General features: G+C 49.7%; 1 protein-coding gene across 2 annotated transcripts in view; it reads left to right on the top strand.

Annotated features, from left to right (window-relative positions):
- The window catches only part of ADCYAP1R1 (ADCYAP receptor type I), a 143,013-nt gene that overhangs the window by 35,674 nt on the left and 86,007 nt on the right, over nucleotides 1-21,332 (top strand). The window contains exons 1-2 of one of the 2 annotated variants that reach the window (XM_053218258.1): nucleotides 5,695-5,922; nucleotides 6,834-7,077. The gene's annotated coding sequence lies outside the window, so the exon portion shown is untranslated. Of the gene's footprint in view, nucleotides 1-5,694; nucleotides 5,923-6,833; nucleotides 7,078-21,332 lie in introns of those variants that run through there. The other variant, XM_053218259.1, reaches the window with a different exon arrangement.

Raw genomic sequence — 21,332 nt, 5'->3', positions numbered from 1 at the left:
GGCTGCGGGCACCCACAGGAAAGGAGAGTGGTGCGGAGGGAGAGAAGAGCCTGCAGAGAGCTGCTCCCAGAGTGAGGGCTGGTGGGGAGGGGGGGTGCGGGGGGATCACTTAACTCCTTCCAGCCTGCTTTCTCAAGGTGGGTGGGTCAGCTTGGAGATTAAATGACATGATGAACTAGGGGGCACTCCAGGACTGAAAAGTGACCTGCAGACACAGGTTTTTATTTTTTGCTCTTCACATAGAGGCAGAAAGGCAGGGCAGAGATTAGTAGGCCCATTTGACAGATTTTGCCATATTTATCTTTTCCTGTGCGTCACGTCCTGCTTTTCAGTCACACGGGGAGCTCCTGCAGGCTGGGACCCTGTCTGCTTCATCTTCCCTCCTTCCTGCCCCCACCTTGGCAAAGCCCAGACTTGTCCTTTGCATGTTAGGACATTGGGACTCAGGGAGAGTGACTTGCTCATGGTTACACAGAGAATCAGAGTCTGGGTAGGGACTGGGGCCCAGTCCAAGGCCCTCCCACTGGCAGACATGTGTTCTTTGGACGTGCTGCCTCTAGTCTGGGTTTCCCCGGAGGATGCCATGACCCCTGACCCTGATGGGCCTTTATTGATTCCTCCAGCGCTCCTGGGGCCACCACACTCAGGGTTGAGGGCCTGTTAGGGCTGGCTAGAGGTGCGGGAGTCAGGGCAAAGCCAATTCTCACTGAGGCCTTTGCATGCCTCCACTGGGGCTCTGCACTGCCCTCTCTCCTCCCCTCCTCACTCTTTTGGGGCAGACTCTCCCAAGGCTCAAGAATACTGATCTTCAAGGCTGGAAGAGCTGTCATGACGTTCAAGATTGCACCTCTTCTTGCCATACTGTAGAGAAGGACACTGAGGTCCAGAGAAGGCGAGAGGCCTGCCCGGGTCCCAGTCTGAGAATACCTGCTGTCTCAGGGCCTTAGGTGTGTTACATCCGGGCAGCATCCTGGACTTCTGGTTACTTCTGGGCAGCATGCTTCAAGTGACGGGGGACTCACTACCACTGTGTGCTTTCCCTTGGTCTTTCTCCATCTCTGTTTTTCTGACCTCTGGACCCAGGCTTTAGAAGTCAAGTTTCCTGCTTCTGACTCTCCCTGTCTTTGTGGCCAGTGCTCCTAAGGCCCCACAGATGCTTCTTGTGTAACCATGTTTATAGAAGGGACTTCCTCTGGCCACCACTTGTCTGCTCCACACAGCAAACCAGGTGTCTGAGACCAGGTTTGCTCATCCTTGTCACTCCTTTATTCAAAAATCTCTGTTGAACGTATGTTCTAATACGTACCAAGTACTGTTCCAGGCACTGAGGATATACTAATGAAAACAAACAAAAACATCAGTCAAAAAAGCACAAATACCTGAACAGTCCCTGATTTAGATACTTCCTCCCCATTACAGAGCCTTGTGCAGCTGTGAGACCAGTGGACAGAGGGGCAGACTAGTAGGGCAATAAAGAGACAGATGGACAGAAAATGGAAGTGTGATGAGGCACACGGAAACGGGACAGAACCGCCGGCCCCCGTGGTTAGCTCTGGTTCCTCTGCCAGGAAATTGCAAGGTTGCCCTTTGGCCTTCTTCTGGACTTGGAGGCTGGAGAGCCCTTGGGAACATCTGGAACATCTGGAACATCTGGAACATCCGTTAGCTGTCCTCTCCCACTGAGGGAGCCCGGGCCAGGGGAGGGGTTGGGGAGCACAAGTAGGTCCAGCGAGAGGCCCCGAAGGCCTCTTTCTGCTTCCAGATCCCAAACAGCACTTCAGAGCCGGGGCGGCCTGGCGCTTCCCCAGCCTCATCACGAGACCCTTCTCATCCTGCCTGCCGCCTCCGGCCTCTCAGAGTGGGCCAAGTTCTTCCCAGCACACGGCCTGTGCAGGGTCTGGGGGGATGCCCGCTCTCCTGCGGGAGCCCCCGGCTGAGGGGAAGGGCTGCCAGCTGGGCCCAGGGGAGCTCAGTCTCTCTGGGCAGTTGGGGAAAGGGTTGTGGGAGATTAGAGTCCAGAAGGTGAGGGCGGATGCAGCTGGGAGGAGGCCTCCTAGGAGAGCACTCAGGGAGTCCTGACGGCTGAGGGCTGAGGTGGTGAAAACACAATGGGCAACTCCAACCACAGACTGAGATGGATCGAGACGTCCCCCAGCCCTGCTCTTGGGGCTGAAACTGGAGGATGTGTTATGGGCTGACTTGTGTCCCCTCCCAAATCCACACGTTGAAGTCCTAGCCCCAGTGTCTCAGAATGTGACTGTATTTGGAGACAGGGCCTTTAGAGAGGTGGTTATGTTAGAATGAGGTCACTAGGATGACCCTAATCCAGTTGACTGGATCCAGTTGAGGGCAGAGCACGTGAAGACACAGAAGGGAGGCGGCCCGCTGCAGGCCAAGGTGAGAGGCCTGAGAGGACACCAGCCCTGGTCACACCTGGATCTTCGACTTCCAGCTTCCAGAGCTGTGGGGAAATCATTTCTGCTACTTAAGCTACCTGGTCTGTGGTACTTGTCACGACAGCCCCAGCAACCCAATGCGGGTGGGAAGCTATTTGAATATGGCGCTACCTTTGTCTTAAGCAAGGGTACTTTCTGTTCCCATGGAGGTCCTGTTGTCCAGAGGCTCTGCCACGCAAGAGGCACATACACCTTCGGGTCATACTCCTGGATTATTTTCCCATGGATCGGGGTCAAAGCTGGGGCAGCTGGAGAAGCTGGTGTTGTTCGTAGGGACTAGACAGGAAACCAGTTCACAGCGGTGAGTTGTAATTGCCTTAAGAATGTAGGAGAAAACCAGGTGCTGTTCTTGACCCCCTAGCCCCCAGTTCTGCACAGACCTGGCCGTGGAGCCGCCCGGTGGGCAGCAAGCTTGTGTACTTTTCACGCACTTGGAGGTCAGGGACTCTCAGGACAGTCTTATGCCATATCTAATTCTCCCCTGGCCACTTTACTTCCTGAGGACTCAGTTTTATATCTTGTGGTGGGGATAACAAGCTGAGACAACCCCCCCCCCCCATTCATGCTCAGGGCTGTTGAGACTGAGGAGCTTGGGGGAGAATGACTGGTATTCTCTGGTAATCACCGGCCGATTTCTGTCTTCCCTTGAAATAATGCCAGCACACTTGGACTCTTCCCAGAGAGCCTTTAGGAAAGAGGAAGGAAGAACTTGCTGTTAGTGAGAAAGGGGCAAGGTGGCCGGAAGAGACCCAGCTGGCCGCAGAGTCTTTCCTTCTGGAGACCTGCACAAACGGGACTGGGCTGGACGGCATGTCTCTGGGGTCCTGTTTGGAGCCGGAGCCCTGATGCCCACCTCCAGGGAGCCAATGAGAAGGGCCGGCCTTAATTTCCAGCCAAGACTTGGGCTGCTTTGTCAGGGTTGCAGTGGTGGACACGCCAAGGTAGGCAGTGGCCAGAAACAACGTGATATCCCTAGGCTGTGCTGGAATTTGCCACCAAATGAACACCTGGCAAAACTAGGGTGCAGTCATGCATTTCACATTTGATAAGTATAAGGAAAGTGACTCAGTGTGAAGCTGGGAAAGTAAAAAGGGGAGGGGACAATGATTTGACTGGCGTCTTTGCTGTGCCCTTAACAACCACCACCTGGGGACACGAGGGAAGGAAGCTGGCTCAGGGCAGAGTGATTTGTGTGTGTTTACTGGCTGGACTGGAAGGAGAGAGAAGAGATAGTGCGGTGGCTACAGCAGCTCCAGGGAAGGGAAATGTGGACTTGAACTAGGCAAGGAGTGCCTGATGGCAGGAGAGGGAGTGGATGAAGTAGGGGTAATCCTCAGGAGGGGGCATGGTGGCTGACTGGCTGTGGGGACCCTAGCTGCCCCTCATCTACCACACCTGGCTGGGGGCTTCCTCTTCACAGAGCATTCTGGGAAAGGCTGCCCCTCCTGATCTTTGGTCCTGTGGGTTGGGGGTCGGGACCAGTCCCAGGAACCCAGCCTTCTTGCCCCGCCCCCCAAGGAAGGGCTTGTCACCAGGAGAAGGATAACCCTCCCGTGTCCGAGACCTCATTTCACTTGCAGCTGGGCGCTAATCCAATTGCTGGCTCTAACCTAATTCTCCATTGATGCTTGAGTCCTTTGCCTGCCGATATTAAAACTCTTTTCATTTAATTGTGCAGAAGATAGATCCTCCTCAGCCGTCAGGTGGTAAATATAGAATAGCTGATGTGTAGCTCTTCATTTCTTCCCTGGCAGGCCTCCCGCAACTCTGAGTAATTGGGGACCAAGACGTTCTGGAAGGAGGGGGCCAGGAAGGAGGGAAAAGGGAGACAGGCGGAGGAGCTGGGACCTTGCCGTGCTCAGGAGGTTATAGATCTAAGGGAGCTAGTCTAAGGTGTGTTCCTGACCTGGTCCATTTCTACAGGGCCAGTCACTTCTCTGAATCTGTCACATTGCCTGGTGACTGGTGTCCTGAGATGTTGTGTGAGGTGCAAGTGTTTCTGAACCAAGGGCAACCGAGGGGGAAGGGTGCTGTCCCACTGTAACGAGTATGGGAGGTCACGGAATCCCCCAGAGCTGGGGGCATGGAGGAGTGATCCTGATAAGCCCCCTTGACCTTGCTCATGGCAGAGGGCTACTCCAGTCTCTATACAGACTCACCAAGGAGCCCCACAGAGTCATGGCTTTTGATGCACCAAGACCCACTGAGATGATTGTCTGCAGCCCCCTATTTGCTGTCCATGCCTGGTCTCCCAGGCCTCTTGATTTCCAGTGTAGTGTGGGACCTGGTGGCCACTGTGTTGGAAAGGGTAGTGGCATCACAGTGAGATGTGGAGAGTGAGATGTTCTAATGGCTCATTAGAACAGTTAGGCTCAACGTCCTCTTCCATCCACCCAGCAGAGGCCACTTAGAGTCAGCGCTGCCCATCTGCGTCGTGCCCTCACCCCCACTGCACACAGGAAAAGCAGGATGGATGTAGAAACCACATGGCCCAGACAGTGGGTCAAGGGCAGGGCTCCAGTCTGTTACTGACCTTGCACCTGGCCACAGGGAGGCAGGAAGCGTCCTAGGAAGAAGAACTAGTCACTAGACCCTGATGTCTCTGGCAGCTCAGCCCCAACTGTGGCTTCCCACAGCTTCCGAGGTTCCCTTGGGCTCCGGAAGACATGGTCCCCACTCCATTTCCTGGCGGGGGTGGGGGGTTGGCGGGCAGGGAGGGCTAATTCTTCCTCTTGGTTACCTGCTTGGCTCCTAGCACCTCAGAGCTGCTGTGCCTGACCATTGGTGGGTCTGAGCTCTGCAGATGGGCCCTGCTTCCCTGTAAGAGGCTTTGCTGGGCCTTATAGCTCCCTGAACCACTCCTCTCCATCACCCCTTGCCACTGGCTGGTGGGGACCTCGGTGGTCTCTCTTCTCCTCTCCTTTCCTTCCTGCCTTAGATCAAGGCACACCCCCAGCATTTCCCAAGGGCTCCTTTCTCCTGAACACCTGGGAGACTCTTGGAGCACCATCCTCTCCTGGTCCGGCCACCCCAGGGGCCTCTGGTTGAGCCTGCTCTGTCTGAGCCCACCTCAGCCACCCACCCCCCAAGATCTGCTCACCCTCACACCCACTGCCTCTACCCCTGCTGAGCTAGGCGATCCATGGACAAGGGGAAAGCAATGCCTGGGACTTAGGATAGCTCCCTGACCAGGAGGTCCTGAAGAAGATGACAGGGTGGCTAACAAGACCCCAGCCCCGAACCCTGTCATTGTCTTTCCCTTCAGAATTTGGAGCCGAACCCCTGACCTGCTGACCTGCAGGTCACTCTCCTCCATGGCATTCTCAGAGCAAATACTGATAGGACATGTGTCTGCTGGGAACATGGTAGTCCAGTCACAGGATCCCTGCGTATCAGGGCCAGAAGAGCCAGCACAGCTGCTGAAACCTTCTGCTCAGAGGAGGAAATGGAGGCCCAGAGACAGCAGGTGGGTGGGTGTGTTTGCCCAGACTCATGTAGTGACTCCATCCTGAGACCCTGGCTTCCTGGCTCCGGATTGGCCTCTGGACATTTCTGCTGGTAGAGTCAGAATTACAGGGTGTTTCCAAGCATGGGGGGCAGGATGACGGGGTGCCAGTTCCAGCTCCCTCCTCTTCCAGCTGTGGGAACTCCAGCCAGTCACCTGACCTCTTTGGGTATCAGTTTCCTTATCTGCACAATGCGGGTGACAAGGACATCTATCTCATGAGGTGGCATGAAAGTGCGCGGAGATAAGGCATCCAAAGCCCCAGCATCACATCTGGCACACGATAAGTGATTATCAGCTATTATGCAACATTCAGCCCTACTGCGTCGCAAACATCCCTAAAACTAGTGTGAACCATAATGAGCATTAGCTATTCAAGCAATGAACAGGCATTCGGTTTACTCCCTCAGAAAATTGAAGGGTTCTGTGTCAAGGGACTGTTTGGATCGGTTTTCTGAAAGAGAAGGTTTCACAGATGACATTTTGCCCTTCGTAGAAGTTTCCCGGCTCACGGCAAGGGCAACAGAGCCATTCCACTCTTCCTGAGGCTGCTCCCGGGAAGCAGAGGGAGCCAGCAAAGTCAGGATCCTGCCCGGTCTTTTCTGGAAGCACTCTGGGTGTGCAGGACTGCCCTGGGATATAGCCCACCTTCATCTGAGCAGTGTTTCTCATGCTGTGCCTTTGTGCAGTGATTATGCCCCACAGTTCAGGCCCTGGCAGGGTGGAAGAAACAATGCTGATGCTCACCAGGGCCAGAACTAGGGCAAGGAGAGTGAAGTGCTTGCCTGGGGTGCACGATCTAAGAGGTGCCCCAAACTCAGTAAATCAAGATTTGTGTTTTAATTTCTTACCTCCTATGCCCCCACTGTCAGGAAATTATTGGAGGATGCACACCACTGAAACAAGGGAGCAAGCCCAGGAAGAGAAAGAAAGAAGATTCCAGAAATGAGGCCTTGAACATAGGAAGTCCAGTGAAGGCATGTGTCAGCAAGAAAATGAGGAGTGCCCTCACAGGACAGTTGAGTATCAGGCCCTGCAAACAACACATCCAGGTTCTAAAAAGAAAATGGAGAGAAAATGGACCTGAGGTGTTTGACCGGAAACTACTATTGACAGGTGAGTGGCAGAGATACTGAACACTTAGAATTAACAATTAACAATAGATACTAGACATCAGGCAAATAAAAAAAGGCAGTTGTGAACTCCAGAAAAAAAAAAGGGTCAGACAAAAAGAATGCAGTTATAATGCACACCTGGGCTCAGTGGTACTTTAATGCAATGAAAAATTGGAAAATGACATTATTGGGAGGATGGAAGGAAAGGAAGCAGGGGAGAGATAGGAGATTTATGTCTTTATTTACCATGGCAGGAAGTCAGGAGCTAATGCCCCAAACTGAAATATCAAAAAATACCATGTACTTGCCTGTATTTTTTTTTAAATGGAGCTAAATACTGGATGAACTACCCAAAAGGATTAAGGGTGATTGAAACCCAGAGGTGATGCTGAGCTTGGAGAAGGTGGAGCAGAGCTTGCTGACTTCTTTCTAACCTTCAAGTACAGTTTTACTTTAATTATGTGCTGGTATTATTTCTGAGTTCTTCAAGTAGAATAAAAAAAAAAATCAATCCTTGTGTCTCTGCAACCCAGCCTGTCATATAGTAGGTGGTTCTCAAGTGTGTGCTTATGGAATACATAGAAGGAGAGATCCCAGTTGCTACAGCCAATGTCAGAGAGGTTACTGCCTGTGTTCTCCTCGAGGATTTTGATGGTTTGCTGTCTTAACATTTAGGTCTTTCATCCATTTTGAATGTATTTTTGTGTATGGTGTAAGAAACTGGTCCAGTTTCGTTCTTTTGCATGTTGCTGTCCAGGAAGGGGTTTCAGGGGTTTCCTGGAAGGGGAAGAAGGGGTGAACTGGGACTGGAGTCCACAGAGGATTTGGATAAGCAGAGAGAAGGACCCTTATCACCTGGAGTGGACAGGTGGGGCACAGGGTCCTCAAAGACTCAGCTAATTAATTTATTGTATTGTTTAATCATTCTAAGAGTTTCTGAATTTTATTTTATTTTTTAAAGCTTATTTTTATTTATTTTGAGAGAGAGAGACAGAGAGAGAGAGAGAATCCCAAGCAAGCTCTGCAGTGTCAGCACAGAGCCCAATGCAGGGCTCGACCTCACAAACCATGAGATCATGACCTGAACAGAAAAGTCAGACCCTTAACGGATTGAGCCACCCAGGTGCCCCTGAGAGTTTCTGCATTTTAAAGACAAGCCCACGGAGAAAGCCCCAAAGGAATGGAGGAGGAAAGGAAGAGTGTCAGCACCCCTGGCAGATAGGGCATATATCTCTTAAACAGCTGCAGTCCCATTTCAAGGAGCACATGGCAGTCCCTCCCTTCCCCTCTGCAACTCTCAGACCTACATTTGCCACTTCTTCCAGAGCAGGAATACTCAACCTCTGCACAGCAGAAATGCATGCAGAATTTCCCCAGATAGGACCTCTGCCTCCTGGAGAGTCTGACCCTCCCCTCTTGTGTTGGGCAGGGAGCCTGGCTTCAGCACTGAGCAGGGACTAGGGTGAGGTAAGTAAGGCACTCACTCTCAGTGTCCTGCAGGGCCAGGGGCAGATCCCGTGGAATTGAAAAGTGTCATGTTTTGTTCATCATCAAGCCTTTTTTTTTTTTTAAAGTTAAAAATTTATTGGGCCATGACACATGACATTGTATTCGTTTCAGATGTACAACATAATGGTTTGATATAAGGAGACATTGTGAAACGATTACAACAGCTTAGTTGAAATTACTTTTAATATTTTAAAATATTTTGGAATCCAGGAGAAGTGGAGGGGAAACAGCTGAGAGATGTTTCAGAAGTGGAATCCATAGGACTAATTTTTTCCCTGAAGTTATTTCTTGTTTGTTGCTTACTTAGTTTTCCTATACCTACCATGGCTCTTCCCAGACTCTCCAGCAAAACCTAAAACTGCTCTCAATTCTACCCGCCTCCTCAGATAATCTACACATACAAACCATGTCTCTTCTCTGGCTGTCATTCTAGAACTGTCCTTCCCCATCTGCCTGAAGAGTTCCCTCTCTTCCTCGTTAGTTGACCCCACGGTGTCCTGGACCCAGCGCCTTCCTATTTCTTGGCTAACTGCCTTTGGTGTAGCATATTCTCCAGAAATTTCTTAAGAAATGCACAAAAGACATACATTTTGTGAATCCTTGCATGTCCATACAGAATAAATATGTGTTTATTCTATCTTAAAACACACACACACACACAAAACCCCTATTTTACTTACGTGATAGTTTGGCAAAGCATGGAATTGTAGCTTGCAAATAAGTTTCAAAGATTTTGAAATCTCAAAAGATTTTCGATTGTTCAGTTGTTTTCTATTTTCCAATTTTGTTGTTGAGGAGTCTGATGCTAGTCTAAGTTTTTACCCCTTATATGATATGATCTGTCCTCCCATTTTCTCCTTTTCAGGTTTTTTTCTGTCTCTGACCCTCTGGATTTCATGATACTATGCCTTGGTATGGATCGTCAATGATTCATTGCTGCCGAATGGGTGCTTTCCAAGTAGAGACATCCTTCAGTTCTAGAAAATCTTGTTTCATTCTCCCCTCTGTTCTCTCTGTTTGCGCTTATCCAGAAGTCCTATTAGCGAGACATAAGACCTTATGATTCGAACCTCCAATTTCTTATCTTTTCTCTGTTATTTCCTAACTTGCCATTTTGTTCTATTTTCCAAAAGATGTTTTCAGCTTAATCTTTTGGCCTTCAATGGATTTTTTTAATTTCAGCTGTATAGTTTTCTTTTTATTTTCCACGTTCTTTTGCCCATTCTTTAAATATTTGTTTTCACTTACATACAACACCCAGTGCTCATCACAATGAGTGCCCTCCTAAATACCCATCACTCATTCAACCTGCACTTCCGTCCATCTCCCTCCAGGAATCCTCAGTTTGTTCTCTATAGTTAAGAGTCTGTTTTCTGGTTTGCTTCTCTCTTTTTCCCCCCTATCTTCACCCATTTTGTTTCTTAAATTCCACATATGAGTGAAATCATATGGTATTTGTCTTTCTCTGACTGACTTATTCCACTGAGCATAGTATTAGCATAATATTCTCTGGCTCCATCCACTTCATTGCAAATGCCCGAAAGATTTCTTTCTTTTTTATGACTGAGTAATATTCCATCATCTATCTATCTAGCTGTCTATATTTATCTATCTCACATCTTCTTTATAATATTCCATTATATATATATTATTTATATATTTGATTATATTAATATGATTATATTAATTATATGATATTAATTATATTATATTATAATTTAATTATATTAATTTAATTATAATATATATATAATTTGGTTATTATAATCTGGCTATTATAGATAATGTTGCTATAAACATCGGGGTGCATATATCCCATTGAATCAGTATTTGTGTATCTTTTGGGTAAATACCTTATAGTTCAATTGTTAGATCATAGGGTAATTCTATTTTTAGCTTTTTAAGGAACCTTTATACTGCTTTCCATGGTAGCCACACCAGTTTGCATTCCCTTCAACAGTGTAAGAAGATTCCCCTTTCTCTGCATCCTTGCCAACACCTGTTGTTTCCTGTGTTGTTAATTTTAGCCATTTTGACAGGTGTGAGATGATATCTCATTGTAGTTTTGATTTGTGTTTTCCTGATGATGAGTGATGTTGAGCATCTCTTCATGTGTCAGTTAGCTATCTGTATGTTCTCTTTGGAAAAATGTCTATTCATGTCTTCTGTCCACTTTTTAACTGGATTATTTGATTTTGGGGTGTTGGATTTTAGAAGTTCTTTATAGATTTTGGATACTAACCCTTTATCAGATATGTCATTTGCAAATATCTTCTTCCATTCTGAAGGTTGTCTTTTAGCTTTGTTGATTGTTTCCTTTGCTGTGCAGAAGTTTTTATTTTGATGAAATCCCAATGGTTGATTTTTGTTTTTGTTTCCTGTGCCTCAGAAGATCTATCTAGTAAGAAGTTGCTATGGCCAATGTCAAAGAGGTTACTGCCTGTGTTCTCTTCTAGGATTTTGATGGTTTCCTGTTTTACATTTTGGTTTTCATCCATTTTGAATGCATTTTCATATGTGGTATAAAAAAATGATCCAGTTTCATTCTTTTGCATGTTGATGTCCAGTTTTCCCAACGCCATTTGTTGAAGAGACTTTTTTCCATTGGATAATTTTTCCTGCTTTGTCAAAAATTAGTTGACCATATAGTTGTGGGTCCGTTTCTGGATTTTCTATCCTGTTCCACTGATCTATGTGTCTATTTTTGTGCCACTACCATACTATCTTGATCACTATGGCTTTGTAATATAACTTGAAATCTGGAATTGTGATGCCTCCAACTTTGCTTTTCTCTTTCAAGATTGCTTTGGCTATTTGGTTCCATACAAACTTGACGATTGTTTGTTCTAGCTCTGTGAAAAATGCTGGTGGTATTTTGATAGGGATTGAATTAAATGTGTAGATTGCTTTGGGTAGTATAGATATTTTGATAATATTTATACTTCCCATCCATGAGCATGGACTGCTTGTCCATTTCTTTGTGTCTTCTTCAATTCCTTTCATAAGTGTTCTGTAGTTTTCAGAGTACCGATATTTTACCTCTTTGGTTACATTTATTCCTAGGTATCTTATGGGTTTTGGTACACTTTTAAATGGGATCAATTCCTTGATTTCTCTTTTTGCTGCTACATTATTGGTGTATAGAAATACAACAGATTTCTGTACATTGATTTGGTATACACTTTACTGAATTTGCGTATCAGTTCTAGCAATTTTTTGGTGGAGTCTTTTAGGTTTTCTGTATAGAGTATCATGTCATATGAAAATAGTGAAAGTTTGACTTCTTCCTTGCCAATTTGGAAGCCTTTTATTTCTTTTTTGTTATCTGATTGCTGAGGCTAGGACTTTCAGTACTGTGTTAAATAACAGTGGTAAGAGTGGACATTCCTGTCTTGTCCCTGACCATAGAGGGAAAGGTCTCAGTGTTTCCCCATTGAGGGTGATATTAGCTGTGCGTTTTTTATATGTGGCCTTTATATGTTGAGATGTGTTCCCTCTAAAACCTTTGTTGAGGGTTTTCATCATGAATGGATATTCATGATAAAGCAAAAAGAGTCCCAGCAAACAGAAGTCTAGCGCCAGATGGCTTCACCAGGGAATTCTAACAAACATTTAAAGAAGAGTTAATACCTATTCTTCTCAAACTATTCCAAAAAAGAAAAAGAAAAAGAAATGGAAGGAAAACTTCCAAACTCATTCTATGAGACCAGCGTTACCCGGATTCCAAAACCAGATAGACTCCATTGAAAAAGACAGTTACAGGCCAATATCCCTAATGAACATGGATGTAAAAATTTTCAACAAAAAACTAGTAAATCCAATCCAGTAGTATCTTAAAACAATCATTCACCCTGATCAAGTGGGATTTATTTCTGGGTTGCAAGGGTGGTTCAATATTCATAAATCAATCAATGTGATAGACCACATTAATAAAAGAAAGGATAAGAACCATATGATCCTCTCAATAGATGCAGAAAAAGCATTTGACAAAGTACAACATCCATTCATGACATTCTTTGAATATTTCTTTAAAAAATAGCATTCTGTTCATCTCTCCCCCCTGCCACGTATGTAATACATTTTTTTGATTTTCTGAGAATATTAGCTATTTTTAGTTTTTCCCTCTCTACTTGTCTCTGTTTCCTCTAAGTTTCTTTTCCTACCTGCCACATCCCTTTCTTGCTTCCCCTTCCCTCTCTCATGTCTTTCATGTTGGAGGCCTTTCTGAAATGTCTGGAGACCCTGGGCAGACAGATAAGACCCTTCTTACTTAAGACAGAGGCACCAACAATCTGACAGGAAGCTCTGTGTGCATAGACAGGGCTTGTCCTTGGATAGGCTTCCCAAGAGGTGACTGGGTGTCGAGCCTAAATGCTACTATCTCTAGGTCTTTGCTCTTGAGCTGAGTAGTACCCCGCTCTTGCCCACTCCAAGAGGAGATCTCTAATTTCTGTTGGGGGTTTTTAGCCTTCTGCAGGTGGAGTAGCAGATGGGGGCTGTAGGTCCACAATTCTGTATTCAGTCCCCACTTCAGTATGGTGCCTTGTTCCCACCCTCCACTTCACAGTCCCTGTGTCACCAAGGTTTGTTTAGTCTCTCTGGAGAGGAGGCTTTCTCTCCTCAGCTACGCGGGAGGGAACTTGCAGGGGGGATGGGGAGGGCGGCTCTGACTGCTTTCATGCTGCTCCTTCTGTTTCCAGCCTCACTTCTGCTCTCAGAGGAATCTGGCAGTTCTCCTTCTAGAGGCTTTCCAGGCATCAAGGCAGATCTGGCTTGCTCCTTGCTGCCTCCCCTCCACGGGCACTTAGGTGTCTGCTTTCTCAATTCTGCCAAGGCACTTCCGCTTTTCCAAAATTTCCTTGTCTCTTATTGTCTCTTCTCTGGTTGTCTGTCCTCTTCTGTCACTTTAGTCGGACTTTGTGGGAGTGGGGGCAACCCGCAGGGCTTACTTGTACAGGTGCCGTGACACAGCTGCCTGGACCTCTTGGCATATCTCCATGCCGGTGGTCCCTGCTTCTACTCTCCTGCCCAGCTCTCCCCCCTGAGCCCAGACCCGTGCACCCAGCAGTGTCCTGGAGCTGTCCTCATGTGGGTCCCCAGCCCCCTCAAACTCAGCATACCTCCAGCTGAATTCATCATGGCGCCCTCCACACCTGCCCTCCCTGCTGAGTCCTGCAGTAATGTATGCCCCTACCGTTCACCTGTGGTCCGGGGCCCGGGTCCTTCCACTTGCCAACGAGATAGTCAGCCATCATGCACTGTCAGTTCTACTTCCTCAGCACCTTGTGAGCCCACCCACATGTCTCTACCACCACCCTGACCAGTGTAGGCCACGCATCATGTCTCACCTGGACGGCAACAGCCCGACTGCTCTCCTTTTCACTGGTGGGGCTCAGAGAGACCTCTCTCAATCTGATCATGCCCAGTGGTTGCCCATTGCCCTTGAGATAACCTGACCCTGTCACGTGGCCGGTGAGTCTTGCTGTCTGGCCCCAGCCAACCTCTGCAGCCCCATCCCCTGCTTCTAACCCTGAATACTCTAGACTCCAAACACTGCATGATGTGTTTTCTTCCTCTTAGCCTTGGAGGTAGGCCTATCTGTTCACCTTGTTCCTTCCCTGTCTCTTCTGTCTTCTCTCTTCTCCCTGCCTCTTCCCCATTCATTGTTGTAAGATTAAACTAGGAGATATGTGTAAAGTTCTTGGAACAGGGCCTGGTGCACATAAGCCTTACAAAAGTGTGGTTCATTATAGCTAAGTAGGTGCTCAGGGAAGTTTGTGGTGTAGAACTGTGCCAGGGGTGCTGGAGAGGGGGCTGTCTTCTCCTCTCTGGACAACCATAGTCTCCTCGCTGATCTCCCTGCCTCCCGGCTGACCCCTTCCCCTCTGTCCTTGCACTGTGGGATGGCCAAGGCTGGGCTCTGCCCTCTTCTCTGCCAGCTACACACATGTGCACGCTCACACACACACCCGTCCTTGGGGTTCCCTATGTACCTGGCTGGTCCCACTCTCTAGGCTTTGGCTCATAAGGCTCTCTCTGCCTGCAGGCCGCTGCTCCTGCTGCCCCCCCCACATGACATCCTCACTTGGCCATGGGCTGTTAATCCCCTTCTCTGGGAAGCCTTTTCCGCTCAGCTACCTCAAGTTCAGGTATAAATGTGCCCACCTCACACTCACCTGCCTTGTTCCTCCTGCCAGAAGCTTCCTAAGGCGGACTCCGTCCTCGCAGATGCTGCAGGGAATTGCAATTACTTGCCTGCGGGTCTCCTCTGGCATTAGGGGTGGGTGTGAACCCCCAGGGTACGGTGACTTCTTCCCTGTTCCGGCACAGGCAGCGGGGGCTGCAGGATCCTACAGGCAGAAGCAGCTCTTTAGCCTGCCCCAGGTGGCTGGGGTCCTGGCCATCTTTGGGGACAGGGGTCAGGACCATGCCTGCCTCTGCTCACCACCTCCATACCCACCATTGTCCTAGCCCTTTCTTCCTTCCACACCCCCAGACTGAGCACCTGGAGGTCAGAGGTGAAGGGGGGATGTCCCTGCCCCCTCAAGCCCCCAGGCTTGCGGAACATCACAACACTGTTGTCTCCACATCAGTCCCGTCCAACCCCCCTCAGAACCAGGAGGCCAAGGCCGAGGGAGGGGAACAGTTTGCTAAAGGACACATTGCTTGCTGAGGGTGGGGCTCGAAGCAGACTGTGCCTCTCTTGTGCTCTTATATACAAATACCAAGTCTGTAAGGCTGGCTTCTGCCCTCCTCCTGTTCCTCATTGTTCCTGCCCTTCCTCCCTCCACAGGTCTTCAGGGCCCCTTCTGTAGCCAAACACTGCTTCCTAATCTGGTCCATCTTAGAGGGATGGCACCAAGGGGCAAGATGTCCTTAAGCTCCATTGGTGATCATTTCTGTGGCCCTATATGCTGTGGGAGAGTGCTGTTGGGTTAACATGGCTTCTAGAAAATGTTCCCCAATGCCCAGCCCGGGATTATAGCCTTATCAGCCTTATACCTCAGGGTGAACGAGATCCTGACTCCTTCTCAAGCTGGCTTTTAATAATGGGATTGAAGGATGGATTCAGGGCACCAGACAGGGAAATGCCTTTGGCTGAGGTCACATAGCGTGGGCCAGGTAGACATAGGGAGCCTGGGCTTGTTCTAAGCATACATTTCAGGACAGGGGTGCCTGGGTGGCTCCGTCGGTTAAGTGTCTGACTTTGGCTCAGGTCTGATCTCACCGTTCGGATTCAAGCCCGCGTCGGGCCCTGTGCTGACAGCTCAGAGCCTGGAGCCTACTTCGCATTCTGCGTCTCCCTCTCTCTCTCTGACCCTCTCCTGCTCCACCTCCTGTGTCTCTCCCTCTCAAAAATAAATAAACCTTAAAAAAATATTTATAAACATACATCCCAGGGCCATAGCTGGTCCTCTGGGCACCTGCACCGTCCCCTCTGTCCTCTGCCTGCCGCCTCAGAATGGAGGCAGACCAGGTAGCTACTGTGGAGGAGCTGCTAGGACAGATGTAAGCAGTGAGTGGGTATGTGGAAAATGGAGGAAAATGAAACCTCCCTTCAGACCCTTACCCCACCCCACTCTGACTCTGCCAGCTGAAGATTCCCCAATTCCCAGCCACACACTTCCTCTGGGGGGCTGTGGGAAAAGGGCAGGACATCGCACCATGTGCCTTCCTTCCCATTTTGCCTACACCTGGCCATTGCCTCCTCTCCTTCTAGTGGAAGGTGGAGCTTTTGTTGTTGTTTTTGCGGTGTTTTGGCATAGAGGGTGAACTCTGGTTGTCATGGCAACTCCAGCAGAGGGAAGGAGGGAGAGGGCCTGAGTGGGGTGAATTTATCCCACTGTCAGCTGGTTCTCTTAGTGGGGATCTGCAGAGCACGAAGGCTGATGACCCAGACAAAGGCTCTGGCCTAAGAAGGTCCTGTGGGCCCTCATGTCTCCCTGCTCGACCCATGTCTCAGCTGGCTTCTGCACCATGTAAGCTTTCCTTCTTCTGAGGGAAACATGGGCCTCGCCGTTGCTACCACGTGACGTTCTGGGTCTGGAGAAGGGTGTGTTAGTGGGGGTGAAGACAGGTGAGGGAGAACCCCCCCGGAGAAATCTCTGGTGGCTGGGGCCAGTGCTGACCCCCTGGTCCTATGGGGGCAGCAGCCAGGGGTGATGCAGGGCCAGGGGGTCCTCTGGGTGGCCTGAGACACAAACTTAACCACCGTAAGCCTTGGGCTGGGTCATCACATAAGGGCACAGTATCCAACATCTGATGGTTAAACACTCTTCCAAGGCAACAGTCTCCCCTTGCTATTTGTTTCTTATAACATATGTCCCTCCAATTCAATTTTCCACTTTTGACAGTGACAAAGAAATAGTTTTCCACTAAAACAACAGCACACGGCCAGTGCTAACTGGCAGCTGGTGTTAAGAATGGGGGCGATGGGGAGTGGTAGGGACCACAGCCAGATGGAGAGCTTTTTTTTTTTTTTTTTCTGGGTGACGGGCACTGTGCCTACTCACTCCAGTTGACTGTTGCCATGTGGACGTGCTGGCTCAGTTGTTCAGGAGACGCCAGGAGTCCTGATTCTGCGAAATTTCCTGAATTTTACCTTTTTCCTCACCAGAGTCCTGTGCCCACCTAGACGTAGGACTTCTCAAGATCAAGACAAGGGGCCCCTTGCTAGCACCTAAACAGTTAAAAGGGACTAAGCCTTTAGAAACAATCTCATTTGCCTCATCCTGTGCCAGATAAGGGTACTGGGACCCAGATAGGGCTGGGACCTGCCTGGCCAAGGGCACGGAATACCTTGGTCGTAGGGCTGCAGCTGTAGGTACCTGGTGCAGATCAACAGAAAGACAACCCAGACTGCATGTGCTGCTGGGACCCATGGCGAACACCTTGCCCCATCAAGGTCCGACTGGAGGGGCGCCCTGGGTAGCTCAGTCGGTTAAGCGTCTGACTTTGGCTCAGGTCTTGAGCTCATGGTTAGTAGGTTCGAGCCCTGTGTTGGGCTGTGCACTTACAGTGCGGAGCCTGCTTGGGATTCTCTCTCTCCCTCTCTCTCTGCCCCTCTCCACCCCCACCCCAAGATAAATAAATACACTTAAAAATAAAAAAGGTTATATGGGACCAAGAGGACCTAGGAATTATAATCATTTTAGCTAACATTTACTCGGATGGTTACCAGTCTTGGTGCTTTACCTGTAGGTGTCCAACAAGCAGAGCTTGTGTCTTTTGGAAACAATTTTATTTTTGTGTCCTAGAGCCCCTTGAAAATGCATTATTGGGGAACTTGTCTCCGGTTTTATAAGATGAGAACTTGGGCACATCCCCTGTCTTTTCTGCTCACTCTTAGGCTGCAGAGAAGACGTTAATTATAAGTCTGAAATTGATTTAACAGCCCTTTTCCCTTGCCTGGCTCAGGTCTGCAGTGGGAAGGGGGCACATAGCTGGCTTCTTTGTGCTTCTTCCCTCTTCCAGCCCTTGTCCAGCTTGCCAGCCAGTGTCTGACCCCTCCCAGGTACGGGAGAGGCAGGAGGGAGGTGGGAAGGGCGAGCTGGCAGCATCATGAGCTGGCTTCGTATCCTGAGCCTGGCAGGTGGGTAAGTGGCTCTTCCTCTGCAGTGCCTGAGTGGGGGCCATCTTTCTTCTGGTAGTCCAGGGAAGGAGATGGCCCTTGTCACGGGTAGCAGTGCCTATCCCACAGCCCACCACCCAGCCACAGGGGCCTTTCATCAACTGGACCATCCCAAAGGAACTTGATCTATGCAGGATGCCTTATACTTGGGTCACTTCACTTGCCTGCTGTGTGACCTTGTTAAAGACCTTGTTAAAGGCTCTCTTGGTCTTAGTTGTCCTCCTTTATAGAATAAAGAGGGTACGTACTTTGCATAAGGCCACCTTTCTGCTGACCGGGAGCAGGCAGGTTCTCTGTTCTCCTGGTTCCCACCTGGGCCCCAAGCAGTAAAGCAAAGCCACTCCCCAGCTGCTCGAGGATTCTGAGTTCATGTCTCCATCAGAGCCTTCTGAGCTCCTGCTGCTTGCTGGGGACACCCTCCGGTCTCTGAAGTCTCCCCTGCCCCTCTGTGCAGCGGGAGAGAGGTCAGGATGTCCCTGCCCCTGCCCTTATCCTCTTCTTCCTGAGCACCGTGTGAGGGTGAGGAAGGGGGAGCATTTGACACCTGGTATGTTTCCAGGCTTTCTCCTCCTCCTTGTCCTAACCTCACTCTCACCCAGCACAAGGCCCTGCTGGTGGAGAATTGGCCGTGGAGGAGGGTGAGGACCCCAGAGGGCCAAGTCAGTGCTTGGATGTGGGGTGCAGAGGAGGAGGGTGGGTGCCCAGCTGGAGCATGATGCTGGTCTTGGGTAGAGGGAGAATTTGCTATGAGGCAAGGGGAGTGGGTGTAGGTTTCCCACCTGGTAAGGGGCTCAAGTTCTGGGGATCCGGTGCTTCCTTTCCTCTCTAATCAAAATGCTGGGGAGGCATGCCCCTGACCTCTCGTGGGCTGGGACAGGGCTGTGGGGGCAGGGCAGAGACTGGGTAGGGGGATGGGTTCATTACCAGGAGTCCCTGCACCTCCGTCAGGCCTCAGTGCTTATGTCCTGCAGGTTGGGAGTTAACTTTTATTTTCAGATGAGATGGGGCAGGTCAGGTTAACCAAGAAATATCTAGGAATTGGCGCCTAACATCTTTGTCCTAACTCCCAGGGAATAGCCCCATTACCCGGGCTCCCACAGGCCTCCCTGCTAATGCCCCTGGTATAGCCCTTCACACGCTGTAGGGAAATGACCACTGTGCCCATCCCCTTCGTTGAGGCCCAGGGCCTGGCTTGTGTCCTGTTCACCTCTGAACCTCAGCACTGAGCCCCATACCTGGCATGGAATAGGCATGTGACCAGTGTTTGCTTAGTGAATGACCGAATGCATCCAGGAAGAAGCAGGGATGGGAAGAGGGGAGATGAGATTGAAGGGGTGGGAGTGTTAGAGGAGAGTCTAGGTGTGGGTGCCAGTTCTGGCCTGCTGGTTCATTTCTGCCTCTCAGCAGGAAGCACGGGGGCACGCTGGAGGGCCCTCCAGACCTTCTGTCTGCTTACTTACGTGGGGTGGGAGGTCGCACGCCCCTAGCCCACCAGCTCTGCAGCCAGGGCAAGCAGTGAGCAGCCTAACCCTACACCCCTCCTATCTTGGGGAAGGGGAGCTGCTTTAGGGATGGTAGGGACAGAGATTTGGAGTCAGAGGTAGGAGCAGGTGGAAGAGGGCGGCGGGGGGGGGGGGGGGGAGGAAGTGGGGGTGGAGACAAGCAGAAGGGGAGAGATCAAAGGATAGAAGCAAGGATGGAGAATCCCAGAGGGTGCTTGGCCTGACAAAGAGGAATCTACCAGTTTGTGTCCAGGTTTCTGAATCTGGCCCACCTCCTGTGAAAGTGGGTGTGGCTCCCAGGGGGCCCAATCCAAGCCCTTGGGGCATGGCTGACCAGAGCCAACCAGGCTCTTCCCTTCAGCCCTTAGAGTCAAGGAGACTTGGTAGTGAAGGAATGTGGCACTGTGTCAGCTGCTCGCTAAATGTCTCTATGGACCTGTTGCTTAAATGCTGTCTGCCTCAGTTTGCCCATCTGTAAACTGGGGATCATAATAGGACCATTTCATGGAGGTGTTATGAGCTTTGAATGAGATAATCCAAGAGGAGGCCCTAGCCTGGGACATCATCAGGTCTCCATAAATATGTGCTATTATTCCTGGGGTTCTGTGAATGGGTGGGGTAACAGGCAAACATCGAACTTCTGCACACTTGTGTTTTTCTCCACTGAAAGGGGGAGAATGATCCTGGTTTAGACAACCTGCCAAGGATGGAGAGAGGATCCAAGCTGATATTAGACAAGAACATCAACAGTTTATAATCACTGGTCTCCTCCTTGACTTTTAAAAACATTTCTAATCTCTGTTTAATTCTTTGAAGAGAACATTAAAGCCCATTGTACAGGTGAAAGGATGGAAATGGGGGAGGATAGGTGTTTTGCCCAGGGTCACGTGCCCAGCAAAGGAAGCTGGGACCCCCTGTGTCAGGGAGGGCTCCCCCTGATTTGGGTTCTGGGGAGGGGGTTGGGGGTGTTGAAGTGGGGGACAGGAGGAGGAAGTGCTCCTGCCTTGTCTCTGTCACTGTTTGTCCCACGTACTGCTCCTTGCTGATTCTGAACAGCATACTCCAAATCTTAATGCCTCAATCACCTAGCTATTTGAGGAGAAAATTGGACTAAAATGGCCTGGAGCTTTCAGCCTCCAGTTCAGGAGAAGGGAGGGCACTGGGCTGCACAATGGGCAGGGAGGAAGAGAGTGGCCCCTGAATGTGAGAGTGTTCTCACTGACAGCGCCTCCGGAAGCGGCCACCCCAGGCCTGGTGGGTGCCCAGGGAGGGGGTAGATGTCAGGTGTCAGAGTCCTAGACCCTGGCCTCCCTGCTGTGAGATGTAGGCTCTTAAACCCCTCCTCCCTCAAAAAGACATGGTGCAGAACTCACGCAGGACCACTGGGTCCCAAAGAGTTTCTCTGAGAAAGATAAAAATAAGAGAGTGGAGGGCATGGGCCACCTGGGTGGCTCATTCGGTTAAGCATTGGACTTTGGCTCAGGTCATGATCTCACGGTTCATGAGTTTAACCCCTGCATCCTATGCTGTGTTGACAGCTCAGAGCCTGGAGCCTGCTTCAGATTCTGTGTCTCCCTCTCTCCCCAACCCTTCCCATCTTGTACTCTGTCTACC

The sequence above is a fragment of the Acinonyx jubatus genome, chromosome A2 (genome assembly GCF_027475565.1).
Source record: "Acinonyx jubatus isolate Ajub_Pintada_27869175 chromosome A2, VMU_Ajub_asm_v1.0, whole genome shotgun sequence".
Classification (NCBI taxonomy): domain Eukaryota; kingdom Metazoa; phylum Chordata; class Mammalia; order Carnivora; family Felidae; genus Acinonyx; species Acinonyx jubatus.
This window is presented reverse-complemented; position numbering and strand designations above follow the sequence as displayed.